Here is a 10258-nt window from a genome sequence, read left to right on the forward strand (position 1 = left end):
TCTAAATTTCTACTCAAATTAGTTTTTTCAATTAGCTAGTTTTTTTTTTCTTTTGATAGCTATTTTTCGGTTGGATTCTCTCACTCCTTGTTAGACCCTTGGTTTATATTTCACTTCTATGGTTATGTAATGGTTTGGGCCTCTCCCATTTTTTATCTAATGAAAATATATCCCCATAAGCCTCAATTGACTAGGATAATATAATTATGCTAGACATGGTGATAACACTTTTATGGTACAACTTTTATTCTTCCTCATTTTTATATCTTTGGTTTAGGTCATACCCCTAGGAAATGAGATAACTAGGAAGACATGTTAACGGAAAAGTATAAATAAGTATTTTTGTCACCCAAAATTTTCTTATGATGTAAAGGAATAGAATATAAACCTATTTTACATGGGATGTGCTATAAATTTGAAATGATAAAAAATATGGATTTATTGATTTCCAAGATCACCTTTCTATGTGAGTGGAGAGCATAATCTCCAAAAAAATCTCAAAGATAAATCACAAAAGATAATATTCCCACTAATTTGAATGTACAATTACTCTAATGTAAAAAATATGCACTTGATAAGAAAAATGTTGTAATGCAGTTGATAACAATTTTCTCTAAATGCCTTGGATAGTATAAACAACTATAAAACTTAAAATAAAAAATATGAAAAGTTAAAAGTATAATGGGTAGGTGACAATAAAATTGAGCTAGTGGAATAGTAGAGGTGACAATTTAAAACCTATATGGCTATTTAAGGTAGGTGATATAAAAAGGATACTACCTAAAAAACTATGAAGGTGAAAAATTGTGGATACTATCAAGGAGAAAAATGTCAAAATGCAATAGATGGCATAGATAATAAATATTGTAGGTGATATATATACAAGGCAAGTGATGAATAGTGCAATCGATAATATGGAATACCTACAAATATAGTTAAGAAGATGTTAATAAAATGTTTAGACAAAAGGTGAAAACCTACAAAATTAAGTAAGAAATATATAAAATAATTCATTAAAGTTCTAATGAATTGATTAAAATGAAAATGAAAAGCTAGAAGGATAGAAAATCGTAGCTAAGGTGATTGGTTGGATAAGTACTAAAAAATTAATGCTTAGAAATGTTGATTTTTTAATCTACAAAGAGTGGGTTTTGATTAATAAAAGCGGGATAAGCTTGCACCATTACATATCTATAAACTGACACCAAGAGCACATAAGGGATGTGCAACAAGTAAAAGAACCCCTAACTAAAGCACAACAAAAACCCAACAGGGCGAATAGAGAGCTCACACTAAAACTAGAAGACCAACAAACAAAGAAAATCCAGAAACACCAAAAACATGAAACAACCACCCAACACAGACACAGAGTGATGGCTACTACATGGGGGTACCCTTTTCCCTACCAATCTTCTCAAAAAATAAGAGCTTAATTAGAGAAGGAGACTTTTTCAATTGAACCAATACCTGATCTAGAGGAGACCAACACTGAGTTAGGGGTGTCCTTGATGAACGAAGCAATGGGGTCAAATCCTGTGGCCAAAGAATCTACGTGTCTTCTTTTCTTTGCCCTTTTACTTTACATCTCCTCATGAATAGCCTTAAGGGAGGCACTGTTCTTACTTGCCACACTTCTGCAAGAAAAATAAACCTCTATAGTTTGCATTTTAAGGGCCTCCTAAGCTTTCCTGACCTCTTCCAGCTCAAGCTTCCTACCTACCATTTTGATCTTGGAGTCCATATCATCAATATTTTCACCCACCATTTGCCAATGTCCCCTAATGCCAGCCAGATCATTAGCCATTTTTCACACCCTATCCTCGTCCAAATCATCCACCCACATGTTGGCTCTGGCCTCAACTTCAGTTGCCACCTCCAGCCTATTAATCTTCTCAATAGCCAATCCAATTTATGGGAGGGTTTATGGAGGGCTAGGGTTACCACCAATTTTAACAGGGGACCAATCCAAACCTAAAGTATCTAAGTAATCCATGTCCTCCAAGGAAATAGACTTAGAATTTGAATTGTGAGCAATTTCACTAACAACATTCTATTGAATTTCAGATTGGACACCCCCCTCCTGATCATTTTTAGTGGTAGCAATGGCCTTAAATTTGGCCATACAAGAATGGTTTTCTCTAGTGGGAATTTTAAAACTTGAGAGAGGCATAACATGTACTCTAAAATTAGAGAGGTTAACAATAAGATCAAGAAGCACATTGGGGTCATAGGCAAACCCAATCGTAATAGAGGGGACCACACCAAAGGGGGGATAAAATTAGATTAAAATTATACATTCTATGAGTGGGACCCTGATGGAGAGGAGGTTTACCCTTTTCAATGACTTTGGAAATTGACTGAGACAAAGAAGACATCATCTAGAAAAGAAAGTTTAGTATTATCCCATGCCAAAGATGATTTAACATGGGAAAGACCTGCGAATGTAACCTTCTTTTTCTCTCGTCCAAGGTGAAGTAATGCATAATCAATAGGGCCACTTCTTTCCAAATTCAAAGGAGGTCCTCCCTATTCTATCCACTATGAAGCATGGACACTCTTACTCCAAGTTGAAAGAAAAACTCAAAGTCATCTTTATAGTTCCCTTTGGGATTTTTGGGAAAGGACACACCATCAAGGGCCAGCCTAGTCACTTTCACAATATTCTCTGCCAAATCACAAAGACATTACTACCAATCTTCACATTCTCATTGTCCTAGGCCTGAACGAAAGTAGTAGAGAGCTTAGTGTCAATGGCAAGTCATTCCTTCCATATAATTGTCCAGATTAGCTTTAGTCACCTTGCTTGATAACTCCTTATTATTCTTAAACTCAGAACATTCGTCAGGTTCAATCTGAATCAAATCACCACCCATACTCTCAACATAAGAAACCATGTTGAGAAAGTGACAAGCCTAGGGAAAACAGTGATAGGTGGCAACGAAAATAATATTTAAATTCATGTTGTCTCAAACAACAAGGAAAGGAAAGGAGAAGGGGGTATCTACAAAGAGTGGGTTGATATACAGAAAAAAAAAAAAAAGAAAAAAAAAGCAAATTTTTCAACCAAATAATAATATTTCCAAGTGTTAAGTAATGGGATTTAAAAATAAGAAAGAAATGGTAGAAAATGAGGATTCTAACCCCAAGAAAAAAGGTGTTGATCTCAAAGCATAAGAAAAAGATTATTGAGGAAAATTAATGAACAACATTGGCATGAAAATGATACAAAACTAGAAGATAATTTAATTCTTGTATAAAAAGTAAATAATCATACAAGAAAATTTGAAGGGAACAATTTTAATGGACCCAAATATTGAATACCTATAAAAATTTCATAAAAGACATAACAATTATAATAACAAGCGAATAAAAAAGATGGATTGTTAGGGCAAAAATGGCTACATTGTTTAGAGTAGACGCATAACTTTAGAATGTAAGAAATTCTATGCTTAGAAAAAGTGCTAATTACTAGGTAGAGACATTAAACTGAACATGCATAAGTTGTTTATTAAAAAATAAAATACAACTAGAGTAGTGTTTGGTTTTGGATATTGTATACAGGATAAATTAAAATGAAATTAAAAAAAACAAATATAAATAAATTACTTTTATTTTTTAAATTTCAATACAATATCTGTTATTATGTTTGTGATGTTTTGATGGATTGATCAAGGGATGCAATTGTTCTACGACAGTGTTATTTTTTCGCTGCTTGTTTTTGTTGGGTTAGTCCTCCATTTCAAACAGAAGTGTGAAGGACAATGACAGAAAAACGTGAGAAAACACCCTACCTGTAGTTACGCGCTCTAGACCAAACTCTATGTCACGAAAGTCTTCCTTGCATTTCTTATAAATACAACTCACACGATCGACGGGCATACCGAAAGGAAGGATGGCCCAAAAAAATGCTCAGCTGAGTGTTTGCTGGCTCCTCATTTTCCTTTCGACAATAAACAATATTGTCAGAATGCTCAAAGTAACGTAACTACACGCAATTTCTGTGTTTTTCAAATATCTGATGGAATCACTTTCAATAATTCTAAATTCTCTACTGCTGAATTCTTTCGCAACAACGTTTATTTTTAATAATACCATGAATGGTAGAGATTTATCCTTCTGCAGCCTATTATATTTCAGTGAAAGAAATCTTAGAGAATGTTTATGTCTGTGAAACGTACTATTTTGGATGCTGTTGTTCAAATTTATTGTTTTCTATAGAATTAAAAGAAAGAGTATGGCGATCTAATTTTGAATTAGTGGGTGTTAATTCAAAAGACAAATTGAGAACACACAAGTAATACACAAACACAGTATTTAACGTGGTTTATCAATTTGGCTATATTTATCAGAAAGCGGAGCAGAGATCTTTATTAATATTGCAGCTTACATGCATAGGGATTTATCCTCATATATATACAATAGTCTTCAACAAGAGACAGAGATTGGAATATGAAATGAAGAGTCGGACTTCACAATCCAACAATCTCCCACTTGAAGTTTGACTCATGGTGCGACTTCACATCTTAACAACCTCCCACTTGAAGTAGATCCCCTGCTTTCCATTCTCAACCAATATCCAATCATAATTACCAATTCCATGGTAATAAGTAGGCTAAGAATCAATCACCATAGCTGGAATAGCAACTACAACTAATTGTTAATCATATCCAGCTAACCATACAATATCAATAAAATCATGCCAACATATCTAGCCCATACAACAATTCTATGTAATCTCATCTTCCAGCAAAACACACCAAAAACTGATGTGCAAAAACCTAGAAGACACTTATATAGCAGTCCACATGTTGCATGAGCAATGTTAACCAACTAACTCAAGTCTAGCAATCAGCACAAACATAAAAAGGTGTGGCAATAATCAAATCACAATGATCTACAACCTGCAACCAACTTGCTACAAAATCTCACTTGACATCCTCCAAGTCCTCATGAAAACAACATATTGCTCTTTAAAAACAATAAATTCCAACAACAATAGATGACTTCAAAAACTCTAGAAAGAAACATCCATGCAAACCATATCTCATCCTTCTACCAATACGACCAAGTGCTCAGTTGTGCCAAGTATGATCTCATTTACCTCCCCAAATGAAAGCATTAACAACACCCAACCAACATGGATGTAAGTCCCCATAATCAAGGAAGATCAAACTCAATATCATTCCAAAATTAGGAACCATCTCAAACATATCCTACCAGGAGATAAATCTACCGAGTAGACTAAGAGTGGGGACTAAAAATGCTCCTCCAGGATACACCAAGTCCCAATGACTCTCTCCAAGAACAATCTCCTCTAGGTCTAGAATGAAGTTGCATCCATCACTAGGTGTAGGCTCTTCGGTCTTCTTGCTGAAACCTCTAGAGAGATACCGTCTCAACAAATGTTCTCTATTTCCAAGAGAACTCCAGCCTCACCCAAGCCTCTTAGTTTTCAAAAGCACCTCTATGGTCAGTCCACCAATGTACTCGATACTAAGAGCACTAAAAAGACCATTGTCAAAACTCCCACTACACGTCTGCATTACCTGGGAACACAACATGACAACTTGATCTTACATCTTCACAAATGAAGACTACATGCTCCAATAAGCATAACCTGGCAAGAAAACCTATATCATGCCAATGCTCTAATCTAGAATCAAGAGCCTACCATGGCATCTAAGAATCAACATCTTCAATCACATGAAGATAACCACCTCTTGACAAAAACTCACTACCAAAATAAAAACTCCCACTGCAGTGTGACACTGAACTATTCATGGTAATATGATAAGGATCCTACAAATCTAGCAAAGACACCCTAATTATCCATTTAGATAATATGTAGACTTAAAGCCTCAAACAGTAGATCCACAATTAGATTTTCCAATCCACAATGCATAGTCAGATTCATAGACATCATAAACAAAATCTGTAAAATGATACCAGCAACATCACACTCAGTAGTTAAAATTACAATTGCGAGCACCTTGTCACTGTCAAATTTACCATCTCTGAAAATCTTACATTTGCCATCGCAATTAGGATACAGGAAAAAATTTCATAGCCCATAGGCTTTGAGGAGCTCCCAGTTGTCTATTGACATAACCAACAATGACTACGATGCTTCTCTTAATTTATTCTTTGTGCATTCTATTACAATATGTGTTGCACTGAGCATTTTTGCCTCACTGTCTCCACACCCTTCTTTGCTCTATTCCCTTGTCTATACAGCCAACAGATTACACCTCTGCCTACAAGACAAACATGCCTCTGGGTAAACGCACAAAGTTGGGTCCCAATCCCACGAAAGTGAGCAGGTTGGAAAATGAGCCCACTAGAAATGGGTGCCCAATTTTTACAAATCGGTCACCCATTTAGCTTCGGGTGCCCGAGCCATAAAGAAACTGGCGCCCGTTTAGCAATGGGTGCCCAAAGCTAAACGTGCACCCATTTCTTTCAAATCAAGCACCCAATTTGAAAAAACATGGGCGCCAATTTTTAAATGTATTTTCTTTTTAAAACTATTTTCCATCATTTTCACTATTTAGAAAATGGGTAGGCATTTCTGAGGAGCATGGGTACCTTTTTTTTTCACCCTAGCTAACCCCCTAGACCATTTTTACCTCCTTCCATGTATTTAGTTTTATTTTTTATATTCTATTTTATTTATTTTTATTGTTTTTCATTAAAAAATGTTAATGTATTGTTATTTTTTAATTTTTATGTTTGAAAGTTTGAAAATCATCTTTTATTTTATTTTATTTCATGTTTAAAATAGTTTTTAGTTTTCAAATATTGCAAAAAACATGAATAGTAAAAACCGTAGGAAAAAAATAAAAGACATGAATAGTATTTAAACCGTAGGAAAAAAACAAAAAAACAAAAACATAAATGAACAATAAACATTAGACAGAAAAAATAGACAACAAACCCTGAACAGAAAAATGAACACTAACCCCTAAATAGAAAAAAAGAACACTAAACCCTAAATAGAAAAAAACGAACAAGTCCTAGGAGAAATTTGACTATCTTGGTTGATTACTTGGTCAATACAACATTGGATTAAGATTCAATAGTGGCAATATACCATGATTCCTAGCTCAAGAAAACATTTAGAGTAACATGTATGTTATCAACCACCTTAAGCATTCGTAATGGTGGCTATATTTAGTGTCACAAATTTTAACGTTTTCATGTCCTAAGCAATTGAGTTGGACACCATAGATTAATGTTCCTTAACTATAATTGAGGTTTGATAAGGATTCTATTAAGGAGAATTATAAGTTTCAAATAAATGGTTTTAATTTCATTAGATTAGTGTTCATTTTGTAGAATGCTAATTTAATGGATTAATGATGGGATGGGGTTTGGGATAGACTAGCCTAGTCTATGCTCTTGGATCCTTTCCTATATCACTTGGTCTTCCCCTCACACCCTAGGGTCTCTAGGACTTCCTTTTCTTGAGGAATCCCCTGACCTAGTCCAATCCACCCACCAATGAGTTGCTTTGCTACTCCTAAGGTTTCACCTACTCATGAGACTCAAACCCCTTACTATGGCTAATAAGGGCTAAGGTTTGCTTCACACTTTCCAAGGTCTTAGCAAGGTTAAATCAGGTCTCAAACCATGTTTTACATCCCTCCATGTGCTCCCAAGAAGTTTCTACCTTCATCCTTTCTATCGATTTCACTGTTTTGTGTTTCTGCTTACAAAACAGGGCTACAAGGATTAGGACCAATTAGGCCTCCTAACCGGCCTTCTACCTCTCAAAAATGATGCACAAACAACCCTAACTCCCAAAATGGACTGCCATTCAATTGGCAAGTGCTCAAGGATTTTCTAGGTTTTGGGCCTCCAAGTGGTCGTACAGTTCCTAGGGCGAATTTTGGGGTTTTTAAGGGTTTTGTGAGGGTTTTCTGGTCTGCCTGGGTCACAGTAAAGGTTTTATGTGTTAGCCACCTTGTTTGGATTGGTGGAGGATCCTCCATCACACTAATGATGCTTCTAAAACTCCTCTACACCTCCTCCAAAGGATGTACTCTCCTCCGTCCAACCTTGCTCTCTAAGACCTCCGCAATTCAACCTCTCCTAACCGGGCATCATCCAGTCTCGCCTAGGAGTAGGTCTTTTCTTGGCTTCCTGGATTTTTAAGGGCCCTTCTTGCTTGGGACTATAGTACAAGGTCTTCACATTCATTCCCCATGGTTTCATGGTGGTTCCACAACAGGGAATGGAGTTGAGACTTCATTTACAGAATCCTATCCAAAACTGGATAGTAAGAAGACAGTTTACAAACTATTTATACACACACTCAATCTGTAAGTAAAAACCTAAACTAATTGCTTGAAATGAAATTATTTACACCATGACAAACATTCCACACAAATTTAGACATTTCTCAATCCATTAACTTGCTTCTTTTCTTCATTCAAACTGACTGGTAACAGTTTTACAGTCTCAGTCTGATCTCTTTGCTAGGGCCGTACAAAATCTGACATCCAACCCTTTCATTTAGGGTTTTCCAATTCTTATACTACCTATACCTCGGTCTATGTGCCCAAACTAGGGTTTTCCATGCTAACCTAAAGAACTTGACATCATGGTGGAAAAGTTGCTTGACAACTTTTAAAAGTTGTCATGCAACTTTTGAGCAACTTTTCCAATGTTGCTTTTTATGACTCCTAGACCCACAATGGGCCAACCTAAGGACACCACCATGTTAGAAAGGACCCCTAAACACTTCAAGGACACACATACCCTCCATTTTCAAGAAAAACACAATCTTGACTCATGACCCCTAAGATCTCCACTAGGACCCTAACTAGGACCTAGTCTAGCACACATGAGCTCATAGCTCTTATTCATGTACAATGGCTTCATAAGAAGCAAAACACCAACAAAACAAGAAAGAGAAAGAGTTTGGAAGGGTTCTCCTGCACCATACTCCCCCTCTGCACATAACTTAAGAAATAGAAGAAGAGATGAGAGTTGGGTTTATTCCAAGTGCCTTGAATTTTCTCTCCTCCACCCATGTGGCTTCATATACTAGTTGATCTGCCCACTTCACTAAGTGCTCCATGTAGACCTAGTGTCTAGTTGACTTCTTCAATATTGATTCCAAGATCTCCTCTTCTTTAGGCTTCTTCACCTGTGGTAAAACATTAACATCAAGGTCCTATAGTACCTTGGCTTGGTTCTCAGTCTGCCCTGCTATCTCACCCTTGTACATGATCAGGTCAGCTACATTAAAGACTAGTGATATAGCTAAATCTGAAGGCAGGTCAACTTTGTAGGCATTCTTACCATATTGCGATAGGATTCTACAAGGTCCTACCCTTCTCATCTGTAGTTTGGTAGGCTTACCTCCTTGCATCCTAGCTTTACTCAAATGGACCATCACATAGTCACCCACCTTAAACTAAACTTCTCTCCTTTTCTCATCCACTTTGGCTTTCAGTTTTTGAGTGGATTCAAGGATGGCCTTCTTAAATTGCTCCTGAACTTCCTTGATGGTTTGAGTGAAGTCTTCTACTTGCCCACTCTTCATTTCCAAACTACCAAGGTCTCTCAACTCACATACTCCTCTTGGATGTCTTCCATATACAACCTCAAAAGGACTTCTACCGGTGGTTCTATTCACACTGTCATTGTATGCATACTTTGCTTGAGAAATTATTAGGTCCCATGTCTAGCCATATTCCTTAGTTAAACACCTCAACAAGTTACCTAACACCCTATTGATGACTTTAGTTTGACCATCTGTTTGTGGATGGTAAGCTGAGCTAAATGACAAGTTGGTTCCTAGTCTCCTCCATAATGTTTGCCAAAAATGACCCATGAATTTGTTGTCCCTATCTAAAACAATGCTTAAAGAGAGTCCATGAATCCTAACAATCTCTTTGAAGAAGAGATGTGCAACATAGCTTGCATCATGTGTAGTCTTACATGGGATAAAATGACTCATCTTGGAAAATCTATCTACTACCACATAGATGTTGTCCATACTTATTTTTGTCTTGGGGAGTCCTACTACAAAGTCCATGCTTATGCATTCGCAAGGTCTATTAGGGACCGGTAATGGTTGATATAAACCGACATTGCTTGATCCACCTTTGGCTCTTTGGAATACACCACACTATTCTACATATCTTTTCACATCCCTTGGCAACTTTGGCCAATAGTAGTACCTCTATACTAAATCCAAGGTTTTGTTAATCCCAAAGTGTCCACTCAAACTGCCATTATGCTTTTCTTC

Source organism: Cryptomeria japonica, chromosome 9 (genome assembly GCF_030272615.1).
Source record: "Cryptomeria japonica chromosome 9, Sugi_1.0, whole genome shotgun sequence".
Taxonomy (NCBI): Eukaryota; Viridiplantae; Streptophyta; class Pinopsida; order Cupressales; family Cupressaceae; genus Cryptomeria; species Cryptomeria japonica.